At 44.2% G+C, this 25,852-nt stretch overlaps 1 protein-coding gene across 4 annotated transcripts in view; it reads right to left on the reverse strand.

The window, feature by feature from the left end:
- The window catches only part of SGCD (sarcoglycan delta), a 355,601-nt gene that overhangs the window by 139,751 nt on the left and 189,998 nt on the right, over positions 1-25,852 (reverse strand). Inside the window, exon 1 of one of the 4 annotated variants that reach the window (XM_080398162.1) lies at positions 426-9,224. The exons of 2 other annotated variants lie outside the window; for them this stretch is intronic. The gene's annotated coding sequence lies outside the window, so the exon portion shown is untranslated. Of the gene's footprint in view, positions 1-425; positions 9,225-25,852 lie in introns of those variants that run through there. One more of the 4 variants, XM_080398160.1, reaches the window with a different exon arrangement.

Consider the following 25,852-nt stretch of genomic DNA (forward strand, 5'->3'; position numbering starts at 1 on the left):
GCTTTCAGCTCAGTAAACAAGAATACAATGTGCATATAAATGTATTTATTGTGACTGAATTGCATTTTTTCGTCAAAATCTGTAAGCGACACGTGGTACAGAGCCAACCTTCAAGTGGCTTCAAATTATACACATACTTATTCTCCAAAATGAAAAAGTTGGGAATGATTTGGTTACAGCGTTCACGCAGGCAGAGACGCGGCGCAGGAGTTGCTTTGCCTGCAGAATTACTACCGAAACAAAGTTAGCCAGAAACCACCACCCAGCCTCCAACTGCTCCCAACCCTTCACAAACATGCCACAGCTTCCCATCCTTGACTTTTTTCCTCCAAACAACAGCCCGAAAGCAAGCAGCCTGTTTGCACGAGCAGAAAAGAACGGCAAATCACCCCGGCCACCCAGGGAAGGAGCAGCGCGGCTCTTACCTCTCCCCCGGCGGGCAGACGAAGACCCAGAGGGGTGCTGGAGGCTGGGTGGGAGATGCAGCACGGCGTTCAGAGCCGCACGAGGCCTGGCCTGCGCTCATGAGCTGCCCCTGTCAGATTTTCCAACAGCAGAATTGCAGCCAAGTCCCTGCCCATGCCTGAAGAATTTCCTGAACAGCATTCCCGTTCTTTTTCTAACTGCTTTGAAACCACACTGTCTGTACTTCAATAAGGCTTTGTCAGGCCAAGTTACAGCTACTGGGCTGGCTCCAGATAGCAATTGAAAACACATGTGGTTTGCATTAAAAGCCCCCTTCTCCGCACACACATTCAGACACAGACACCCCCGCCTGCACTCAGCCCTGGAGCCTGCGTGTCTTGCCTCTGCAGCTATAAAGCTAGCCCTTTCGGTGAAAAAGAACAACGTGATTGTGTTGGTGGGGGTTTTCTTTGGGAAGAGGAAAAAGGGGGTGGAAGGGATCCCGTTCCCACAGGTAACACCTTGCCCCACTTCATATGTTTCGCCAGCATCAGCGGGTCACAGCGCCTAGGTTCACAGACAGCTCTGCCAAACCCCAACAAGCAAGGAAGCACAGGAATTACAATTTCAGTTCACCACTACTCTCCTCTTACCTTTGTCGCTTCTAAAAACTGTGAGAAAAGAAAGCATATTTTTAGCATCTCCAGACTCAGTTCAGCACATCAGAACTGTATCCTAATCTTGACACATACTCCTGTATCTGCTTATACTAAAAATAATACAACTATTTTTGAGTACTTTCATCCCTCTCTGCTTTCTAGCTGTCCTAACCCTTAAAAATATTTTAAGCGCCTTGCATCTCCTGTTAAAGAGCATTAACACCGCTCTGGTGTTGGCTTAAGGAAAAGAAATAGAAGATATAATGTTATACCTTTAATCAGAACGGGTCCCAGTTCTTAGTATCTGTAATCATTTCCAGACAGCACCATGGGTCAAGGCAGCAAACGTGGGCTCTGCAGCTGGAGGTGCCCCGCGCCTGGCATGTGCCTGCGGAGCTGAGCCGGAGTAGATGTGGAAATGCACATGGATGTCCCCCTTATTCCACCACGGCTAAGTCCCACCAAAGATGAAACACAGCAGCAGAGTTGTCAAGGTAACAATATAGAAAAGAGACAGTTTAAAGAGAGAGAGTTATATTTTTCCCTCTTAATGTTCCTTTTCAAAACCACGCACTCCACTTCTATAGGGTTATTCTGTTCTGTGATTTACAGAGGTGCGGTGGCCAGATGAAGTGTTTACAAGAGACAGATGCAGCTAGGGATTGGAAATAATTGAGAGCTTTATGTATGATCTGATCTAGAGCTCACCAAAGGCAGTAGGAAGCCTGTTGCCTTCCACGGGCTGTGGATTAGGTCTGTAGCAAGGACTCCTTTACCCACAGGAAGGCAAGATCTGCCTTCGCCACGCCAGCAAGGAGGTCTCACAAGACCCACGTGGGTTGTCTGTAGGCAAAGCCCGCAGCACTTCACCCATCCAACCTCTTCTGAGAGCTGCTGTGGTAACGCGGCGTGTGGCTCTCGCCTGCACCCTGCCCTGCTACCAAAATGCCCTTTACTCAACTCCTGCAAAGGGCTACGTGTGGGTCAGCAACATCACCCACGTGCCCTGGCAATGTGCGTGGGCCAGATCCCGTCAGCCTGGCTCAGTACCCCAACTGCACTGACCTCAGTGGGGATGTATGAGGAGCACGATGCTGTTTTGCAGAAGACATCACAAAAGCACCCGGTCATTCTGCCTCAGTTCTCCAGACTGTAAGCCAAGCAAAAGGCAGGCACACAAGCGGTGCACAAGACAGCCACTGGTGACAGCACCTCAGATTTATTTGCACAGCTTGTGAGAAGCCAGTCTGTGCCAGAACAGAAACCACAGACTTCTGGATCACAAATCTGGAGAACTATCGATGCAGCTAAAAGAGAGGCTCCTCAACTGGCCGCAACAGCAACAGTAATACTCCTTGGGTTGGCAACCAGCAACAGCTGAAACCAACGGCGCCTAAAACCCTCAGAGTCTTTAAGCATAAATAAATTGAAACAGAAAAATATGAACTGCAGATTCACATAATTAGATTTTCAGTTGTACAAGACAATCAGGCATCTGCAGAGCTGTTAGCAAGATGATAGCAGTCCTTGCCTTCTGTCTTAAATTTCCGCACGGCCTTTATCCAGCAAACCAGTTATGTATGGTGACAGCAGTAACTTCACTGGATCAACGTGTGTTTTGAGTTAAGCACATGCTTCAGTGCTTTGTGGTCCAGGGCTCCTTATGGCAGCCTGGCTCTGGCATGACCAACAGTCAAATCATTTGCCACATGGCAGTACGGTACTTCGAAATTATTCAGTTCTTCACGCAAATATGCAAAATCAGTGGTTTTCAAATTTTTTTCAGCGTATGGACCCCTAAATATCTGCCAAAGGTGGTGCATACCCCTGTAATAATTTCAGAGAGAGATATTTCTATACACCCTACACAGAACACTTTTTTCTGTCATTTTTCACAGTTCCCTTGGGAACAGTCCACCGGCCTCCCATACGTCTGTGGACCACAGGCTGGAAACTACTGCTGGAGATAACTTAATCCCTTATTAAAAATGTAAATGATCTCTTCTGTTTATGTGCCATACTTTCTATCTTCAGAATATTTACGCAAGCTAGCAGCGTGCTGGCAGGTACAGACATGGTGGGGTGACAGCATTAATACTGCATTTTTTCCACCGGCATAATTAGTAGGCCAAGTCTATAAATATTTACATTAAATCTGTCAGGCATCACACCAACCGCACTGATAACTTAAGGGTGTCTTACTGTAAACTGCATAATGCCTAACTATTTTGTCATCAAGTAACATATAAAATGCTCCTTCAAGCTAAGCCACTTTGACTAGGTTGTTTTTATCTCTTTCTCATTTGGGCACGGGGTTTAAAGACGCTTCAAGCATCAGAACTGTGGCTCAGGGACTGTTCTATTTTTCTGTTATTGAGCTATCATTTGTATTAGTGCCAGTGCTACCAAAAATATATGAACCTTGCAAGCGTAAAACTTAAGTTGATGTCAACATAACTATCTGCGTAACTGCCATTATTTCTTAGTACCGGCATGGTTATAAGGATTAAAAAAAACGTACTAGAGCTCTTTGGGAAGATAAAAACAAATTAACCCCCCCCTCGAAGCTCCAATATCTTTGCAGCTGGAGACTGCAACATGTAGGGACTTCCATTTTGTACAGGAGAACCACTCCAGCTGGATCCATGAATTTCTACACCAGGAAATACATAAGACCTACAACAGGTAGGAAGGAAAGCTCCTTCTCTACCATTTATACCTGTCCTGCATTCTGGCACCCAGCATTTTCTAGAAGCAGCTAAAAGTGATTTAGTATTTACTGTTGACTTAGCAATATTCATAACTAATTCTGTTTAACTGATAATATGCATTTGCATACCAAACAAAACTTGGGTTTTTCATGGATTTCAACCTGCAGATTTCCAGGGACTCGCTCAATCATTCCCAAAACCTTTCTAAGAAAATCAGGGCAAAACACATATGGAGAAAGAATCAGCATCTAAATGCAGGTGTGTGTGCACCTGGAGCAGAGGAAGAAGTCAAAATGAAAATTCTAGTAACCGAATGAGATAATTAAGCAATCCCTTGTTAAAGCTTTCCCTCCAAATGACTTTTTTTAAAAAATCTATTACATCTCTTGAAATATCACAATGGAATAAATATAAATGCTCAAATATTTTTAAACTGAAAGAAATCCTCTGCCTAATTACTGTTATTTTAAATCGCTCTCAGCCTTGGACTCTTGTAACAGGTCTCTTGTGTACATGTGTGCAAAGGGGGGAGCCAAGCTCATTTGAGCTCTGTCTCCTTAAATACAGAATTAAGGTAGCTGATGGATTGGAAAGTTAACTATTTTAGGTCAGGAACAGCAAGCTGTGGGAAGGCAGCCATTGGCATTCCTGATGGATTCACCCAGCGCTGAGCATCCAGAAAGGATGGAGAGCAATGTAAGGATAAAGGGAGGGGAGGAGGGGGTTCCCCAAATTTCTTCAGCTAATGGCAGTGGGTAGAGGAGGAATCCTTCAGTAGAGAGAGAAAATCCATCCCTGTGTGCGTACATGTACAGGGAGTGAAGATTTGATTTGATGGTAAAGAGCAAAATCCTATTTAAGTGCTGCAGCTGCGAATGAATGAAGGCACACAGGTCATCAGGTAATCACGCAGGGCTGAGATGGGCTTGTTGGACAAGCGAAAAGGAATGGGAGAAAATGAAAAAGCACTTGTGTGTGCGTGCTCAGCCCTAAGGAGCTCGTTGCAACAGTGCCTGGAGAGCAACCGACTGTCCGTGCATGCAACCGTGCACAGGAAGAAGGAAGAAACTCACCCACTGCTCTAATTTATTTGGAAGAGAGAAATATGACTACATTTTAGTAAGAAACTATAGATATAGCACTGGTGATGAGATGCAAGACCTTCTAATTCTCAGAAACTATAAAGACAGAGGGGAGAGCTAATGCTGCTGTGGCCCTGCTCTTGCAGACAGGCGTTCAAGGATGCTCTGAATTTCACGCAGACAAGAAACTCCAGTAACTGCAGAGGTGACCCTGAAGTGGAGGCCTTGCTTCACATGACACTGAGTTATTTAGATCTGAGTACTAAATTTTGTCCCTTCTATTCACCTGGAGTTAGCCAACAGTATGATAGCGTAAATGGACCAAGGGAAACAGCACAAACCAGTCTGGGTTTCATAGTAATTTTACAGGAGAGCTGGGGGACGGGAGGTCAGGGCAGCAGTCGGTGCTGTTTGCACAAGCAGAAAACACATCGTGAGTTCAGGTGAAGGACTGAGCTTTTACGAGAGGCCAGACCCAGACAGCTGCTGCTCAGGGTCTGGAGTTCAGAAATATCTGCATCTCTGCGACGAGACAAGGATCGAAGCAGCTAAAAAGTCATCACCAAAGGCAGAGATCTTCCACTGCATGGCCACGGGAGAGCTGTAGCAAAGGGGGTGTGGAGGATGGGAATTCAAGTATCCAGCGTGCCAAACCAGCAGCAAGCTCATGCTTAACTTTGCACAGGTTGATGCGTAACCCCTGCACTGAGAATGACATACTCCTAATGGCTATTTTCTCCTTCGGGTCCAAGACCTGCAGCCCCCCCGAGCCCACCCCCCTAATCCGAAAGCTCTGTGCCGTGCTCCTTTTCCACGAAGGCTGCAGCAGCGTTTACCCGCCGGCCAAAGAGCCACAGGCAGGACCTCATCCAGCCCTCCCCCCCATCCCAACCTCTGCTTTGTAATTATTCTGATGATTTCAGCCATTTGCAGGCTCTTCTCAGAAATAATTTAAGGCCAGCAGAGCTTGTTAATAGGTAAAATGGGAAGTGTTCCTTTTCATTTCTCCAGCAACATTAATGTAATTATCCTGAATCATTCTCAAACTACGTAGGCTGTAATTTCAAGGCAATATTACTATTACAGAGCCCTGCTCTTCCAGCCAGCATGTGTCATCCTCCCCATCCAGAAGTTATTTATCAATAATTGGCAAGATCTTCATTTACAACAATACAAGCCTCTTCATTTGCAGCACGACAGGGAAGCAGGATGGGTGTCACCACGCAAAGGTGTGCCACTTCCCTGGCTTCTGCCCCCCCGGCATAAGAAATGCAAGAAAGAAAGAATAACCGTGAAGATTAATTTCATACAGATAAAAGCAAATATTCAGTTGGCCAGGCCAGTAATTGTTCTTCTATTAAAGTCTTAACAGTATCCAAATTTATTACTCTTATCTGAGCAGCCTCACCCTTCGTTCTTTCAGAAATCAGGTTCCAGGCACACAGCTGCTCACTGAGCTTCGGTTAGATACATGCCCCAGCGCAGACAAACCTTCACCTGCCTGCAATAATAATCTTCCATGGGAAAAGTTTCAGTTTCTTTGCCAGATCTATTGTGGCAGGGATTTCTGGAGTACATGGCTGTGCCTTGCTGCTCACATTTAATGCAGAGCGCGGCTGCTGGTCAAGCAGAGCTGTTCAGCGGTCTGTGCTTATCACAGGCTTTCCCTTTGCACTCCTGGCTATTTTTATTCTGTCAAAAAAGCAGCTCTGCTTGTTCTTACACTTGGATATCCTATTATACCACAAAATTTAACACCACCCAATGCACCCAAATTTGGCTCCAGAGAACAATTTTTGTAGGCAGCATATCCGTATTTTTACAAAGCAATTAGCAGGGCTCTCGCAGAACACTAACAAGGCAGACTGTCAGTCCATGGGCGGCCCTGGACATTGCCATCTGTTTTAATGAGCTGTGGTACGTCGTTCTGGACACTAAGACTTCTGCACGATCCCGTGAGCCTCCTGAGATGAGGAGCAGTGACCTTCATACATAATATCTGATCCAAAGGAGAACTCTTGCCCTCCTCTTCCCACGACATTAGCCGCTCGCCATCAGGCTAAAACCAGACATAGAACTAGATACAGAAATAGATGTAAAACTAGATATGTCTCCATCAGAGTAGCTATGGGGAAGATACGATCGTGGTGGTGAAACACTGGCACAGGTTGCCCAGAGAGGTGGTAGATGCCCCATCCCTGGGAACATTCAAGGTCAGGTTGGATGGGGGCGCTGAGCAACCACGTCTAGTTGAAGATGTCCCTGCCTGTTGCAGGGCGCTTCGGATGAGATGACCTGCGAAGGTCTCTTCAACCCAAACTATTCTATGATTCTAAAGCCTGATGTACAACATCCACTCTAGGATAAGCAGCAAGGAGGCAGCAGTTCAGGTAATCAAAACGATAAACAATCTTTGGCCAAATTTTGCAAACCCTTTCTCTCTGCTTATATTCTGCAAGAGGTGGTACGGTAGGTGCTGCTCATAAAGCAGCCCGTGACAGTATGCAGATACTGGAGACAGCAGCGTAAAGAATGATTATGCTTTATATATAAATTAATGCACACATGCACATATACTCATGTATTTTGAGTTTCAACAGAGAATGAGGGGGAAGGTTTAAAAAGCAAATTGATAGGAACATTAAGCTACAGTGAGATTGTGTAGAGCGTGTGAGCCAGAGGGAAGGAAAAAAAGATGTAACGGCCTGAGAAATAAATGCATGTTTGTATGTCTGTAATCATGCCTGACCTTTGCCAGAGAACTCAATATGGTAGAGGCATATCTGTGAGGATATTTACTCCAAGGACTATGAAAAGGCCATTGTGCAAAAACACCAGACTCAGATTTATCTACAAAGATATACCCGAGGGCCTCTCAATCTCAACATCTCCGCTTCAGTTATTGGCAGGGTGTTGCAAAGGGTAAAAAGCCATTTAATTGGGAAATCCCTTTATCACTGTAGCCAATACCTCTCTCTTTCTGAGAGGGTTACCTGTGCTTTCCCACACCTAACCAATTTCTTGGAGCCTGGGACAGGGGTTTTCCCTGTGTGTTCAACTGCAGCCTTAAGGACTGTGATGTCCAAGAAGGTTGATGAGACCGTTTGCACTTGGTCTGCTGTCCTCTTCCAAGTATTTATCTAATTCGGCAGCTCGTAAGGCTTAGCCCTCCCTGCAGTGTCAGAGGGCTGCTGCTGCTTCCAAAGGCTCACACAAGGATGACTGTAAATATGTTTGGTCCCATAGAAGTATGGAAGAGAGAAACAGATGTCCTGTCCCTTCCTCTGCAGAGCGGAGAGTCAACACACAATTTGTTTGTTGGCACCGTCTTTTTATCCTAATAACCTTATAATCACGGTCTTGCATTACCTGTGGGCACAGTGGCTCCAGCAGCCTCCGCCAGCACTGTACTGCAGAAATCTTTAGGGCAGAAACGCAGGAACAGAATGAAGTCCCTCTGGCAATATTCATTTCCACAGGGCAGAAAACGGAGCAGCTCACTGTGCAACCCCTCCTCCAGGTCAGCAAACGCACCCTGCAGTTTGGCAGCAACAGGATCTTTTTTTCATTAGTAGGACACAGAGAAAACCTGGTCTCATTCGTGTATTTTGGAGTGAAATCTCATCACTGCTGTGATTAATGGTAACATCGTTTCTGCCCTAAATTCTCCATTCTTTCAGGCTAAAAATATCCTCTTGGATTTCCTGATATTGTCCAATGAGAATCACAAAGGGAGTGAGGGCAAGGAGAGTAAAGGAGAGAGAGGTGCTTTGTGTCTTGCATCCAGGTTTACTTTTTGGGCAAAGCAGCTGTCAGGAAGGCAAGATAGCTGTTCCCTTCTAAAATGTGAGGGACTTCACCTGCCCATTTTTCTCCCAGAACGACAACCACCATTTAAGCAGAGGCTTCGCAGAGAGCAGCACCTCAGAGATATATTTACAATTATAGTTTAACTCTATCACTCAATGGCGATTTTAAAAACACTTATTTGATTTTCTCTTCTTTTCAAGTGCCTGTGTGGCTTATTCTCATCGTTCAGATAGGTCCCGCTTTCTCAGTTTCTGTGGGTTAGAAGCATACTCAAGGTGGAACAAATTCTCCCCTCCACTACAGCAGGAAAGATGCAAAGAGAAGAATTAAATTATTTCCCCACAAAACCTGTTTTCAAATGCAAAGATGACTTTATACATATATACACACACTCACACACATATATATAAAAGGCTTGGTGTTTTTGTATCCCCTTGCCTTACGGAAGATCAGCCCTAGAGAAATCAACACAGAGCATTTACTCTCAATTGTGTGTGAAAACACGTATGTATATTTAAGTAGAGTGATATTTAAGTAATAAGTAATGTATTGCCACAGTGGGGTTAGATGTGAATTCTGCAGCAACAGCTCCTATCCAAGAAGGCCAGAGGTTAAGTGTTTCCCAACACGCTGCCCTAGCAAGCGGGCACCTGCCCCTGCACGAAGCAGCACCAGCAGCACGGCGCTGCATTCGCATTAGCACCGCTGAGCACAGCCTCCTCCCTTCACCCCCCTGCTACTCACCATCATCATCGGAGAAAATCGGGAGCAACTTAGCGTGGTGGTACAGAAGTCTCCATCCCTACTGCCACACAGAGGTTAAACCAATCTCCCTGCGAGGCAACAGCAAAGCCAGTGCATTTCTTTTAACCTAAATCACCCAGGTAGTTAGGCTTGAAAGGCGAGCTGGTGGGGGAATGCCTGTGTTTGCAGGGGATGCTGCTGGGAGCACGCTCTGGAACAGTCCCAGAGTTTTATGGGTTTATCATCCCAACGCATAAACTTTCTCCCAGTAGGGCTCTTTTTCACTTACCTGTTTTTATTATTCTACAGCTGGAACTCCACGGCAAATCTCTCAAAGGTTAACAGGCCTGTCCAGAAAGCACAAGAAACAGCCTGGCTACAGTCTATGAATTTTAATGCCGTACATTACACCAGCGTGCTATTTTTATATGGGATAGCAGTCCACAATCAGCACTATTTCGGTAACTGTGTAAGATATGACAGAGGCCAAAGAAAGGTGCAATAACAGTTGTAAGACAAGCCGCCTGCAAATAATACTAGAAGACCACCATAAAGACGGAATGGGAGAGAGAGGGGAGAAATAAACTGGGGAAATTCAGAGAAATTCCAGCAAGGGCACCTCCATCTGCTAGCCTCGGAAACCAAGTAAATGTTGTTGTGCTCCAGCAGGTCAGCACGGATTTCAGACAGATGGTGATCCCCGTGTGCAATTAGTCAATCTTCCCGTGACAGGTTTCAGAAAGCCCCGCTGCTGCCTTCCTAAGAGAAATGACACCTTTATGCTTCAAGTTACAGGTTGTTGCAGGCAAAAGGACAGAAAGACACCCACACACTTCCCTTATCCACTGTACCCTCAAGCTGGCCATGTATTTTGCAACAAGGAACGCTTGCAAGGACTGAAACATCTCTCAGATAAGTGCTCTCTAAACCAACATGTTTTAGAATCTATTTAAAAAAAAAAAAAAAAAAAAAAAAAGAAGAGCTGGCTACCAGAAGACGTGTTGCATCTCTTCATTCACTGCAATGCAGCAAGCAGCAAATCTTTAAGTGATACTTAAGCCTCACACACCTCAGTAAAGGATTTCTAAGCATCTTATGATGAGGGATTGTCACTGGGGAAAGATCAGCCCCATCAGTTCTTCCGTGGTGCAGTGAACCCTGAGCATGCTTCAGCACTGGGGAAAAGGCATTTGCCACACCAGTCTTACAAAGGTTGAGAAATCCGTGAATCCTGCGCAGGAGCAGACGAGCACATCAGCCTGTGCAATATTGGTGTAGCTTTGGTTGGGGTCCAGGACTGCGCTGTGCTGCTGAAGGTGTCACCGGAGGCTCCAGGGGCAGTGGATGCACCCAGCAGGCTGCAGCCCCCCACCCAGGGAAAGCACTGGAGCACAAGTCATATTTTAAGTACTTTCTGTAATAGATGCTTACATGAGCATTTGACATAACTCAAATTACATGCAATTCTATCCACAGACAACTCGAGTAACCCATGAATAAAATATTTCAATAAAAACCTGCTTCAGAGACTTCTTTAAATGAGCACCAGACGCCCATCAGCCTTAAGCTTTCTCCATCTTTTTATCTGCTTTCAAAACTAAGCCAAGTTGTCCATTTGATCTCCTTCCAACCGTAAAGCTGTGAAAGTAGAGACCAAACTCTCTAGCTAGAGGACACAGCACAAGGTGTGAACAATCAGTCCAGGTAAAAAGGCTGGGAATGTGCTTGGAGAGTAAGGGCTGGCAGGTCTGCACCATGATAATGCCTCTTACACCAGGGCGCAGAGAGAGTTTACCCTTGTCAATCCGAAACTATTCGTATTTCTACATAAAGGCACCCAAGAATTCCTTAAATATAAACTTTGTCACAATTATGTGCTGGCATTTCTTCTAATTGTCTTAAGTACTTCATTCTCAAGAAAATGTAGTTGAAAATGCAAGAAAATTATGCTGATCGTTTGCTCCTAATTAAACAGATTCAATAAAACCTGGTGCTTAGCATGTTTTGCATCTGTATACTCTTTACACAAAATTAATCTCACAGATATCTCTATCATTTTTTCATCCACTGCTATCAAGCACATCTGATCTGGCAAGGATGGTCTTCATAAACAGATACCTCTTGAAAATTATTAAACATTATTACTTTGCCCACAAAATAGTTCCCTAGCACTCCAGCTTTCCCTTCTCCTACTGTTAGGCAAGGCTTTGAGAGTTATGGGCTTTGGCTTCTTCTGAGAAGCCAATCACAGAACCGGTGATTTTTATTGGAAGCCTGGTTATTTAAGAAGAAAATACGTCGTCTTGTTTCCATGGCGGGAAGAATGTGGGGGCAAACCCCATAGTAATCTCGTGGCCTGCTATTCCAAATGTCTTTCAACCAGCATTTAACCAAAATGCTTGCTCAAAATGCTAGCTGCATGGGGGAAAAGTGTGAGGATTTAGAGCTGTGTGCACGCCTGCAGGGCTACGATCCTATTGACATCATGGAGATGCAGTGGGATGGCTCCTGACTGGAGTGCTGGGATGGAAGGATACAGGCTCGCCAGGAAGGACAGGCAGGGGCAGCCAAGGAGGGAGGTCACCCCCTATGTCAGTGACACAGCATGGACCTGTGTCTGGGGATGGATGAGGAGCTGCCCGGGAGCTTATGGGTCAGGATTAAAGGGAGGGCTGGGACACGTGACATTACGGTGGGGGTCTGCTTTGGGCCACTTGGTCATGAAGACTGAGTGGATGAGGTCCTCTATAGACACAGAGGAGCAGCCTCACGTTCACAAGCCCTGGTCCTCATGGGGGACTTCAACCGCCCTGATATCTGTTGGAGTCCAGTGAAGTTCCCACTGGGAAGCATAACCCCCATTTTAAAAAACGGAAATAAAGACCCAGGAAACTACAGGCTGGAGAGGGACTTTTTACAAGGGCACGTAGTGACAAGACAAGGGTGAATGGCTTTAAACTGAAAGAGGATAGATTTACATTAGATATTAGGAATAAATTCTTTACTGTGAGAGGGTGGTGAGGCACTGGACCAGGCTGCCCAGAGCAGCTGTGGGTGCCCCATTCCTGGGATGCTCAAGGCCAGGCTGGACGGGGCTCTGAGCAACCTCGGCTGGTGGAAGGTGTCCCTGCCCTTGGGCAGGGAGGTTGGAACTAGATCTTTAAGGTCTCTTCCAACCCTAAACTCTATAATTCATTCTATAATTCTTAAAGCTAAAAGCAAGGATGAATATGTACATCGCAGCACAAAAGATGTCTTGCCCAGGGAGCACTGACGAAGCTAAAGCTACTGGTAGACTCATACAACCCTGTTGCCATTGTTTACCTGTGGGTGAAGCTTCCATCTCCTCATCTAAATAAAAGAAAATCCCTAGGAGGTGAGAAACAATTGCCTGTCCTCCCATGCAAAATGGCCCTTGTGTCGTGGAAGTCCTATTCATTTTATGGGAGTGCAAAAATTAGCTAAAAATGCTTATGCTTACGTTTACTAAAAAAGAAGATATTTATGAGCTCCTTTCTGCTGTCTCTCCACAGCAGTCCAATATGTCTTCAACCCCATATATAAACACCTCTATTTACTACTCTGAGTATCTGATCTTATTTTCTCTGTGTGAGAAATTTGTCTTCTTCCTTCAGACTGCTGTCCCCCTATATGAAATAAATATGGTGCTGCATTTAAACAATGCACAATATAACAGCTTCTAAATTCAGTCAGCTGAAGATACACACTTTGTTTTCTTTCTCAGTGATTGATGCCCTCTAGAAGAAATAATAATTACATGGCACAAGGAGAAGGTAAAAAGGCATGTTGAACGATACAAGAATTTAGTGAAAATATAACTGAAAGACTGAGGAAAAAAAACCCTGCTTTAAAACTGCTTAGCCTCAATAAGACAGCATTATTATTTGTAAAATGGATGAAAAATAAAACCCCTCCAATAAGAAAAGGATTTAAGAAATTTGTTATACGCTAATGCCATCTACCAGACATCAGTGGAAGTAGCAGAAAAAAAAAGTTAAATGAAAACAGCAAAAAATACACTAAAGATTAAGTAAAAATTTGCATACAGCCCCAAGTAAATTTTTTTTTAACAAAGTACTGAATTCAAAACTTTTTTCTCTCTTTCCTTTTTTTCTCAGAGCAAGGATTTCAGGGCATCCATGAATGCCAATATTGATAATTTCTTCTAATTGGCAAGGTTGCGGAAAAAACTTTTTAATTCCCCTTCCAACACAACTTTGAGGCATAACACACACCTATATGACTTTGAACTGTTACTCCTCTTCTCCTGCAAGCTGCCACTCTCTCATGCAAGGCAAAACCCCCTTATTTCGTGTCAAATTCCACATAGTCTTCAGCCTGCCTTCACGATCTCATCAGTGAGCTTTGCCAGTGGCTACAATCACAGCCCTTAGCTGTATGTGGAGCTCAGTTTCCAATGATTGCCTGATAACTGTAAGGCGTTGTTACTTCTGTGATTGTCCCAGGTGGCCCTAGATTTCTAGCCAGCTCCAAAACACACCTCAAGGACTTGTGCCAAACCTTAAGAAAGCAGTCGCTTTTCCAGGAGAAAGATTTCCACCACCACTGAAGACGAGCTCCTTGAGGTGCCTCCTCCCAGAGCTGCTCCTCTCCTCTGTCTTCTCAGCCATGCCTTCTGCGCCGAGACAGAACCAAGAACATCGGGGTAATCTCACCTTTTGGAGATTACAGATGGGATAGAAAACTTTTACTGAATCCTGTCACATCCAGGCAGCTGACTTGCAAGGCCAGTGATGCTTTGACTTCTTCCTCCGTGCTTCCCCGGGCAGCTGACCTGACCTCTGTTGGCAAGCCCAGGGCAGTCAGGCTGCCAGTCACACTCTTAGTCTTGCAATTACCAAGACAGATGCAGCTGGACCACTACTTTGGCTAAACCTTCTCCAGCTGCTGACCCAACCCTCACCTCATGGCCACCATCAGATCATTCCTGAAGTCCAGCTAGCAAGTTTCTGGACATGGTCTGAATTCTTTCCTGCAGTCACCAGCTGTTGTCTCAGAGTTCATCTCCTTTTACAAAGTTCACAGCCTCTTGGAATACTATTTTAAGGCTACTTGTGAAGGCTCCAGATAAACTTTTGGAAGTTGCTTTCTGTAGATTTTTTGTGGATTCTTAAACACTCACCCTTCACACGGAAGCAGAAAGCCCTGAAATGAGTGGGACTTCAAATACATGGAACTCTGTTTGTGGTGTAGCCTGGGCACAACAAAGGCCAAGACAGACAAAAAACGTAGGCACGGTTTTACAGCAGAAGCCTGTAAGCAGCACAGGAGCCTAAAACTTGTGTAACTGGGATGAGAAACAGCAGCCACGGCCCTGTTTTTAGCCTATGTACTTTTTGAAACCCAAAGCTTGGTTATTTCTGGTATTCTTCAGCTTTCCTTTTGGACATATACCAGAAATAAATAGGAGATGCCTGCTCAGCATCAAGACAGTGAGAAATAGATACAGATGCAAAATCTGCCACTGCTGTGCCATGGACATGGTCTCCATTGAACCACGGAATCATTTAGATTGGAAAAGACCTTTAAGATCATCAAGTCCAACTGTTAACTCAGGACTGCCAAGTCCATCACCAAACCACGTCCATAAGCACCGCATCTACATATCTTTTAAATGCCTCCAGGGACGGTGACTCCACCACTTTTGTGGGCAGCCTGTTTCAATGCTTGACCAACCTTTCAGTGAAGAATTTTTTCCTAATATCCAATCTAAACCTCCCCTGGTGCAACTTGAGGCTGTTCCCTCTTGTCCTGTCGCTTGTCAATTGGGAGAAGAGACCAACCCCCGCTGCCCACAGCCTCCTTTCAGGCAGCTGTAGAGTGATAATGCCCCGCCGAGCATCCTTCTCTCCAGGCTGAGCACCCCCAGTTCCCTCAGCTGCTGCTCCTAAGACCTGTGCTCCAGACCCTTCCCCAGCTCCATCGCCCACCTCTGGGCTCCAGCACCTCAACATCCCTCCTGTAGCGAGGGGCCCAAAGCTGAATGCAGTGAACACCAGTGCCGAGCGCAGGGGGACGGTCACTGCCCTGGCCCTGCTGGCCACACTGTTTCTGACACAAGCCGGAGTGCTGCTGGCCTCCTTGGCCACCTGGGCACACTGCTGGCTCACATTAAGCCGGCTGTCATCCTGCACCCCCAGGTCCTTTTCTGCTGGACAGCCTTCCAGCCTATACGTTCCAGCCTTCCAGTACACACAGAAAGCTGGAGACAGACAAAGCGATATCTGAAACCAACAGAGCACATGTGGATTGAACCGTTTTGAGAGACCAGAGAACACTTCCATTTCAAAAGGAACATCATCTACCTATGTGCATGTAATTTCAGACACAACCTCATTTCTTCCAGTACATAAACATGCCCAATGCTAACAAAACATGTTAAACTTATAGTCCATAATATCTCTAGGAAAGTATTTCGGAAACTCCGACAGATAAAAAGAATCTAATTTTCTGTATATATGTAGTCAGATCAACAACACCTTACCCCCCCCCCCCCAAAAAAAAAAACAAAAAAACAACAAAAAACCACACAAAAACAACCACATTGTTTTTAAGATTTAAACACACAAACTAACAAAGGCACTATCTAGAAATTCTGCCGGTATTTATCTCTTTCTGATCTTCCAGAAAGGCAGAAACAAGAGCTATTTAGCTGCCACACTTAGTCTGTCACTGCAATGGAAAGGTTCAAATGATGAAGCTGTACTGAATAGCCACTGATTAAGAAATTGCAGCAGTGCTAGGAGTTGCTGTTGATTCAAGGTGGGAGGAATTGCACCGAGCTGGAGTTAGTTGGCAATGCACAAAGAGGAATTTCCATGTTGTCAAAAATCTTCTGCTGTGTCTGATTCTGGCATTATTTCCTACTGGCTTGTTAAGAAGAAATGAGCCCTCATCACACTCCTCTGATACTTCCTTTGCTCCTTGGATGACTGTTCTGCAAGTGCAAATAAAATGTTCAACAGCAGCAATTTATTTTCTGTCTCTTACAGAAAGGATTGCAGGCAGCCAGGCTTTCGTATCAGGAGCTGGAAGGAAGCGTGTTACAGCAAAGCCTCCCTGCCAGCTCCGAGTTCTCCTTCTTTCTTCTGTCCTTTGCTTTCCGTGAGATGATAGCCACAAGGCACTACAACGGCCATATCCATATGGTACTGGTTCTCCGTAATTTTTTTTTTCCATCTCTACTACTCTAAGTGCCTGCATGACACTAGCAGGATGTAGCCCCTCCTGAAATGTAGTCATGAAGATCCAAACCCAGAACTGCAGAGAGAGGCTACGCAGGCAGACACAAACTGGGCAGAGAATTAATATCGGGGAAGAATATCTCATTATTACTGCAATATGCATCTAGGGTTTAAATAGCCCATGTCAGAACACCTGAGACATGCCATCACAAAACTTTTATTTCCTATCCGTTGGGCTATTAAGCTTCCAGCTCCCCAGTTAAAAACTGAGACCGTAAACATTTTTATCCCCTGCCTTCAAAATTGCAAACGTACAGTGCAACAATGCTTAAGCCCGTTGGCTCTTCTCTCTCTCAACACGTAACAACATTCAGTGCCTCTGTTTGGCCTATCTTTTCTTTCCCAGGATGCTGGCAGCACATGGGTTAACGAGACAATTATTGAAGGAAAGACATTTCCAATAAATCAGCAGATAGCAAAAGGGAAAAAGCACTAGAGTAATTTTTTCTGCTCACAATTTCATTATGCTCTTGGCTAACAGCCATTATAAGGTAAATCACCCAGGTCATGTTGCACAGACAGTTCTGAAAGGACAGTTATTTAAATTACTTTCTAAGCTACACTCCTTGTTTTGAATGGAGAATCCTGCTTATTTTGTGTGGCGCTTCATGCCCATTTAAAAGTGTTGAAAAGCAGAGCTGCAGTCAAAGCTAGAGCTGTAATTTGGCTGCAAATTACACGGCACATCATGGCACTGTCCTTAGGTTTGTCCCCACAGCTCACGTTCTCTTTTCCCTCCTGTACCAGAGCTGACGGCAGCATCCCAGCAAATGGCCATACATCCCCTCTTCGGTTCCCTTTCGGTAACAAACCCTGGAGGAGTAATGCTGACCAAAGGAGGGATGATTACTTGTATTACCCTGATGTGGGCCAGCCTGCTGAGCTGGTAATGATCACTAACCCTCTCCCCAAGTTTCCACGTCCATCAGCCTCTGGTACTCACTCACCAGTCACTGGTTCAAGGCTCCTTGGCAATAATGTAAAATTGCAAAAAATGTCCTGCTTTCTCCACTAGGAAAATTCTCCTGGGATGAAACTTCCAGGGCAAGGAAATAGCAACTGATGGCAAAAAGATTATAGTTCAGAAAGTCTTTTTGTACCCTTTCACCCCCACAAACACCAGTGTGATCAAGAAGAGACAGAGCAAGAACAGTGACACAACAGCAGAACCTTGTGGACAAAGAAGATGGGGAATAAAGAAAAGGCAAAAATACCATGGTGCTGCATGTGGCCTTGAAAGCACCAGCTTGTCCCTGCACACTGTCTTCCAGCCAGTTTTAATGGCTTCTCACTTCATACAGTGTCATTAATGTTCAATATTTTTCTTTTTCCAGCTCACAGCTTTCAACTTAATGTGTCCATTGTTACTTCCCCCCCGCCCGCCCCCGCAAAGTCACTGAAAGTGCCTTTACCTTCATGATACGGAGTCTCGCATGATTTACTGAAACACTGAGCATCAGTTATAAAAACCACACATAAAAGCCAAACGCACTATAAGAATCTCGAGTTAACACAACAAAAGCACCCTCACACACACTCCAGCAGACAGGAATCCCAATTAATGCCTTACACGAGCTCTTCAGCTTAACCCTTAGGTTTGGAGTGGGAGCCCAGTGTTTGCTGGAAGTAGCTGCAGCACATTTCATTTCTGACTGTTCGAAACGCGGCGAAGGCTGCTTGCTTTCGCCCTCCATCCATCTACCAACCTCTCGCTTGGGCTGGGTTCAGCACAGCAAGCAGCTACTGCAGGAGACAGATTCCTCACCAGTTTCTAAACTAGCTGACAGGCATTTCCAGCTGCTTTTCAACACACGTTCTGCTGTCAATCAAAATTACAGGGTATAATTAAGCAGGCAACAGCTAAGCAATGTCTGTCTTCTACCCAAGATCCCAATGAACAGATTCATTTACCAGTGAAATAGAGTAAGATGAGTTCCTCTAAAAAAACCGTGGCAGAATCAAGGCATCATCATTTTTTTTCCTATCTAGCAGCAGGTTAAATATTGTATTTTTCTGCAACGCAGAGTTTCAAAAGTCGCCAAGGACTCATAGCTTTCTGTATTACTCCATATTAATATTGGTGATCTCAGCTCAACCTGCAAATTCAGCTCATGAAGACATCAGTGTGTCACTCAGCCTCATGACTGGGATAGCAGTATTTTCTACCAGGCAAGTTCCAGTTTGGTGTCCCATGTCGCACTGGGAACCCACCAGCACTGCCCACGCCGCACAGGGAGCAGTGTCATATCCCACCACCCAAGCACCAGCTCCCGGAGCCAAGAAACAGAATTGGCCCAAGGAAATGTCCCAGAAAGATTCTATCAGCCTCAGCTCCCTCCTCCTCTCGTGGTGCTCTCCCATCCCTCCAGCACACTCCCAGTGTGCATCTTCACATGGAGCTGCAGAAACATCTTGGGGACCACAGATCTCACCAAGGCACCTGCCGCGCTGCCTTACAGCTATTCAGAAATGACATCAGATATCAGAAGGATGATGAGATGACACACAAACCGCTGTAGGAATGACAGAATCTGCCCCAAGCTGTTGTAGGCTCCCGAGACCTTCTAAATACCTCGCTCTACCTGACATTTCTTTGTGCAGTATCTGGTATCTTCACTTTGCATCACTGAACTTTAATTAGCTTAACAACTTGCAGGGGACTTTTAAAATAATATTTTATTTAATCAACAGGTTTTTTTTCATTGTAACATTCGGCTACAGCAAGAGATCACGCTAAGATAATGAAAAGTATTGGAGCAGCTAAAACCTTAATTAAAACACGTAAAAATTAATTATACTGCTCATCATTGATTTTGTCTGAAAAAGCTGATATTGCAAATAGGAAATCAAAAGCAAGGAGGTCATGTAGAGGATCACTGATGTGAAAGTGATATATTACAGAAAAAATACATTCATGCTGAGGAGAACCATTCACTCCAGGTCCACAATCCAGCGCGGAGCTGAACTCCATCCCCTACCACAAAATTGCCAATCAAGCATCAATAAGGAGGCTGATTAAGGTGAAGCCAGAAGAACAGAGCACATATAACTATTATGTAGGCAACTGTATGCGAGATTAGAATCACACAATTAATAAAGTCAGCAGTTTCAAGATTTTTTTCCTACATCTGTCCAAAACATAGGTTAGTAGTGTAACCAGGAAATGTCATTGCTCAGGCCCTTCAGAAATACCCAAGCTGGGTGACGGGGTCAGGACCACACGACGACGTGGTGCCACAAACCGGGTATTGCAACACCCCTTAATGGCCATTAAGGAATATTAAGAACCGGACCCTGCTCACACCTGCACTGAGCCCCCCGTGCTACGGTGGCAAAGGGAGCGGCTGGATGCTCTAACCCTTTCTGCTTTATCCTGGAAAAAATTATATACTAGCCTCTATCTTAAATAATAATTCTCTCCCTCCTGTCAGTTCCTGAGCTTGTTTATAAAACATAATCATATCCTATTTCAACTTGAAATCACTAGAACCAGTGAATACATCCTTTTAATAAAATACCACAGTTCAGAAATGCCAGCCTGGTAGCAGCGTAAATTTTTCCCAGAGCCCTACCATAGACTCCTTTGAGCAACGCACTTCTGCCAGGCTAAAGTACAGAGTGCAGAAAATACTGTTTTACCAAACTCAGCAAAGAGATTATCTAATACTATCTAATATTTAGAAAGCACTTTCAGACCCTTAAGTAAAGACCATGGAAATGTAAAGAAGTACTATCCCAGATAAGGGTTAAGAGCAAAATCTTTTTCCCAGTGACAGCTCTCAAATGACCTTGTAACGTTAGGATTTATTTTCAATGCAAAGGAAAATCTGTCAGGTCTAGGAGCCATGTTTTGCTGTAACTGCAGATGACTTGCTATCAACAGGAAAACAAGTTTAGTCACTGATCCAAATGTCAAGAGCTGCCAAATCAGCGCTTTGATGAAATGTCAGGAATACTAACGTGGTTTCAGGTCTGTACTGATGTAACATTGCACAGCCAAAATGGAATCTGGTCACACTGTTTTTCCCCCCCTCAGGAAAATAACAAGTAACCAGCAATATATACATTACATAGAATTCTTCACTTTCTTTGAAGTGAAGCTGAACAAGCTAAAAAAACACCTAAACCCATAAATATTTCCACTTCTGTGTTTGAAAGGAATCTGATCTCCACATGCGGCAACTTCAGGAATACAAATATCCCATTTAATGAGACAACTGAAGCATTCAGGGATCTTTTTTCCCATACCTGCCACTATGCCTTGTGCAAGAAGATACCCTGCGAAGGGAGACTTCCAGACACGAGGTTGCTCACAGGAATTAAAACACCATCTTTTACACGACTGAATGTTGAAGGGACAGAAAGCACCGAGCAGGCACATTCAAAAAAGATGACTGTATGCTTTAAAACTATTTTCTTAGCCAACACACACACACACAAAATCCATTACCTAATCGTTGTTATTTAAATTAATGAAACGAATTCCATAGGAATGTTTCTTTTGGCTAAAGTAACCAGATGTTTGCAAAGAAAATATTTAAAATACCTGTATGCTGTTGTCAGCAAAACTCTGCAAAAAGGATGGCAATCAAACCCTTGCCTTCACAAGAAAAGTGCTGAAGAATTTCAGTGCTGGGAGAAACTACAGATGCTCAACATGTTGGGGAACTGTAAGAAATTCTGCCCCAGCAATTCAACACAACCTTACAAAAACCTGGCTAAGAAAAACTTGCTGTATTTCCAATTCCACGCTTCACGTTCTTGTTCATCTCGTTGACCACACAGCAAGTACAACTACGCAGAAACAAAACCATCGCGTCTAAGAAAGGAGTGTGCTGCACATTCCCCTTCTGCACCCGACGACCGACGAGGAAATGCCCGTAAGGGAGCAGCACGTGCAGCAGTCGCCTGCACCAGCAGGTGATTCCCATTCCACGTAGAAAGGGTGTTGGTAACAGCTGGCTGAGTCGTTGCAAAAATACAACTCTTACAACTGACACTACCACCCGTAAGGTCTGGATGATACCCTGCGATAATCCAGACATGTTAGCCTGTACTGGCACATATGCGAGTGTTTCTAACACGAAGGAGCCTTTATGTGCAAAATATAATTTTGGTCTCAAGTTTCCGCACATACTTTAAGCTAATGATCTCTCCGGTACTACACACTGAGGAAGTTACACCATGGTACTTGAAAACCCAAATAACATCCCCTTGCCAGCTCGGCAATAATTCACGTTGTAATTCAACCTGGACAGCACTTCCACAGGAGGGAAAGTAAAAGTATCTCCTGCCAGGAGAGCACTGCCTGGTCTTTTACAAATACTACAGAAGTTTCCTGAGCAGGTGGCCCATCAAACTCAAATAATTGATCCATGTCAGTTAGACCTGGAAGCTCAATAGTACAGCACATCATTACAGCAGTCAACATAAGAAGAAAGCCCTTGTGGTTCCCCCCTGAAGCAAGCAGTTGAAAGGAAACTGAAAAACTCTGCTATCTTTTCAGCTTTGCACACACTTCCCTTGAAGTCTTCACGAATACTAATAACACTAATAACTGCAGCAACAGACCCCTCCTCTAAGACTCGGCTGCTCTTCTGAAACATAAAAGCATCATAATATTCTCTTCTGCTTTATTGGAAACAATTCAACGTGAATTAAAAAAAGATCCACGGCAGGTTCAAGCGGTGCTGTTACACGGCCCATTTCGTGACGGCTGATGATGGCACGTCTCTCCTGGCGGCGGCCGTAATGAAGGGCACCGATTCATCACCACAGGTAGATGTAGCAGTAGCAGATGAAACCACTACTGCCTCAAACCTACACACTCTCATGGGGACATCTCCACGAACGGGGTCACCACTGTACACAGCCTGACTCTTCCACCCCAAGGGAATTACTCCCAGTTACAGTGGTTCTCACTGGTCACGCATGTACATGACTCTCTGGATCTCCGCCATGACCACACTTTCTCGGGTCAACCGTAGCCTGATTAAGTTGGTTATAATTTTTGCTGAAGCATCCAAGTCTTAAATTTCCATCACTATGGCTTCCAACGAACAAGCGTAGTCACTCGCTAACTATACATTAGGACTTACAAAAGACAAAACTGATGTCTGAATCATTGCAAGCACAGAAAAAAGCTCTATCAGCCACAGTCACCTAATGAATTATTTATTGAATTTGCACAGGAAAGTTAGAGGAAATACAGCTATTGAAGTAGTAACCCACAACCTGTACTCTGGTAAGATCTTCCAGTGCAACCTGTAGCCATGGGAAATGCAGAAGCTTCCAGCAAAAAATAAGAAGGGCAAGGGGCTGACACTGCTTCTGGTGTGCAGCGCCTTCAGCATCGTGCCTGTGGCACATGAAAGGTTGCAGACAGCTCCATTAAAAAGACATCACTATAAACGATCATCTACAAAATGTATTTGTTTTCTTGTGTTACACATTTCTGTTCTTAGGGTTTTTTCCACTCATTTGGAAACTTCATCAGTGACTACACATATAACACTTCCACAGATGCTTATACAAGTTGTTTCAAAACACTGCGAACACTGCAGCAAGCTAGCTAGGGCAGATGCTGCTTGCCAGGCAGGAGGAAGAAGGTTAAAAATATTTCTCCCTGCCAAATGTCGTGCCACAAAACACATACCATAGCATTGCCTATGTAGCTGAAAGTTAGCTCCACATGTGCTGAAGTTAGCCTAGGGACTACAGTATGAACAAATCCCACGCCCCCCCCGCAGAGATCTGCTGCTGCTCACAGCCAGATCCCTGCTGACAGGTATGGAAATGTAGACACTCCTGAAAGCAAAGAGCAAGAGAATCCTCTCTTCCCATCGCCTCATTTTTTCTACACATCAAAACTCAAGGCACAATCCCACAACGCGGCAGATAAATGTGGAACTCTGCCTTTGAAAAAACTTTGGATGTTAATGGCTTCATCCCCAAGACTGTGCAAGCCACCTGCAACGTGAGTGGACCCAACAAGCGTTGGGACCTATTCCAACTGAGAAAGATGCTAAAGATGGCTTAGACACTGGACCGCTGCTATAAACAAGTTTGGGAGCTTCATTGATTTGACTGTGTTTTTTTTTTTTTTTCTCCACGCCAACTTTTAGGCAGCAAAGCACCAGTGACAGTGAGCTCGGAGCTAACTCACCAGTGCTCCCACCAGCTGCTCTCCGCAGAATTCAGGCAGAGCTCAGGTGGGTTAAATCACCCTCCAGAAAGTCCCGGTCTCTCTGCTACCTAAAGGGGAATTTTGAGTGCCTGTGCTCCCACCTAAACACTCCAGCAAGATGTATAGCATTAGATGGAATGACATCAAGCCTTTATTTTTCGGTTTCCACCTCCATAAAATAGGTATAATAATACTTACTTACTTTCAAAGAGAATTGTAAGGCTTAATTAGATAATTAACATGAAAGTGCCTTTAGAAAGGCTATGTACACACAAAGCACTACTGTATTATTAGTGTAGGCAGGCATGGGGAGCTCTCAGAGATTTTCTAGCAGGTTATTTGTTATTCTGGAAGAAGTCTTTAGCTGCATACAGCAGTAGTATAATTATTATCATCATCAGATTCACTTCCTAAAGTTATTTATGAAACACTGTATGAAAAAATAAAAGCATCAAGTTAAGTAGCACCGAGCTGCGTTTCTGTTTTGTTGTATATGCTGATTAAGAACGCTGTTAAAATGTTGCTTTGCTGTGGTGAAAATGCTGGTGCCAGAAATTTAGTTATATGCTTGTTAGCAGAATCATCGTTATTTAGATGTAAGTGGTAGGTATCAGCAATTTCCATGCCTTTTTGTTTTTATTTGCATTTCTTTGCAATGGGGTTTTTTTTTCTGGAGTCTACTAGAACATCACAAGAACACACAGACCTTATGAACTTGAATTGCACTGTTGCACAGCTGATTTTGACTGTACCGCACAACCAGGATTTTCTCTCTTCTGTGCATTGCACAGATATGGTATGCATACAAAAATAACTGAGGTATGACCATGAGCATGGAAAGCAGGGTTTTCTATCAAGCAATAACTATATTATTCTACCTCCATTGAAAGACACCGATTACAAGTACACCAGCTGAATGGCAGCACTTGGCAATGGGAATAAGCAGGCCAAATTTATTCACTTAAGTCATATAAATACTGCTGTAGTCTGTAAAATGTCTCCCGTGAGCCACGTGAGGAGGATTTTACCCTACAACCCTATTTCTCTGGTTCCTTTTCTTTTTCAAACAAATGTCATGGTAAACTATACTGTGATCAAGTTCTCCTGAGTTTCATACATTTACCCTCAGCAAATTGCTCTTGGCTGACTCCCATACAAAGTAAAATCAGATACAGACTTGGTGGAGATACGTTTGCACAGCTCGGGACTGGACCCTGAAACACGGCATTAATTATGTTTCTTCAGAAGTTTAAGGACAGCCAGACTGTTGGACCCAGCAAGGCTGCTTATCGGTAGCTAAGAACCAGGTGAAACCAAGATTGCTTTTCCATTTAAAAAATTTATCTAGAGAGTATTTTATACTGTCTTTCCTGTTACGGCATAAGGAGTGAAGAGGTCAATTCTCCCCATCAGCGTACAGAGGCTTTCATGTTTACTTCCTATCAGCAAGTACAAAAATCAGCTGAACAAATTTTTTTCAGAGCGATGGAATCGTAAAATTGCCACAAATTGCATTCACCGCCTCACAGCTTCTAATAGTCCATATCAGTATTTTTTATTTTGAAGAAATCAATAAAGCAACATATTCCCCAAAGAGAAAATACCTGCCAATCTCATTTTCAATAATAAATTTGATTTTTAAATCTGTTCATTTTGATCAGTCTCTATGATTCTGGTACAGAGCTAGGCAGAAAATATGTTTCCACCCAACTCTAATTGAGTAGTAGAAAACCTTCCATAAAAGAACAGGAAAGAAATCTAAACATCATCAAGTATTTATATCATGGGAAAACATCAAGAGATCTTTTTTGCGGCTTGTACTGTATGTATTTTACATGTAAATCAAGCTGAGTGGTTCCTCTTCATAGCTTCAAGCTGCTGCTAATGCTTCATAGATCTTTCAGGCAGACAAATATTGGTGAAAAGAGTTTTATAACCTTCATACTGAAGATTTATGATTATACACGAA

This window comes from Falco punctatus, assembly GCF_963210335.1.
Source record: "Falco punctatus genome assembly, chromosome: 8".
Lineage (NCBI taxonomy): Eukaryota > Metazoa > Chordata > Aves > Falconiformes > Falconidae > Falco > Falco punctatus.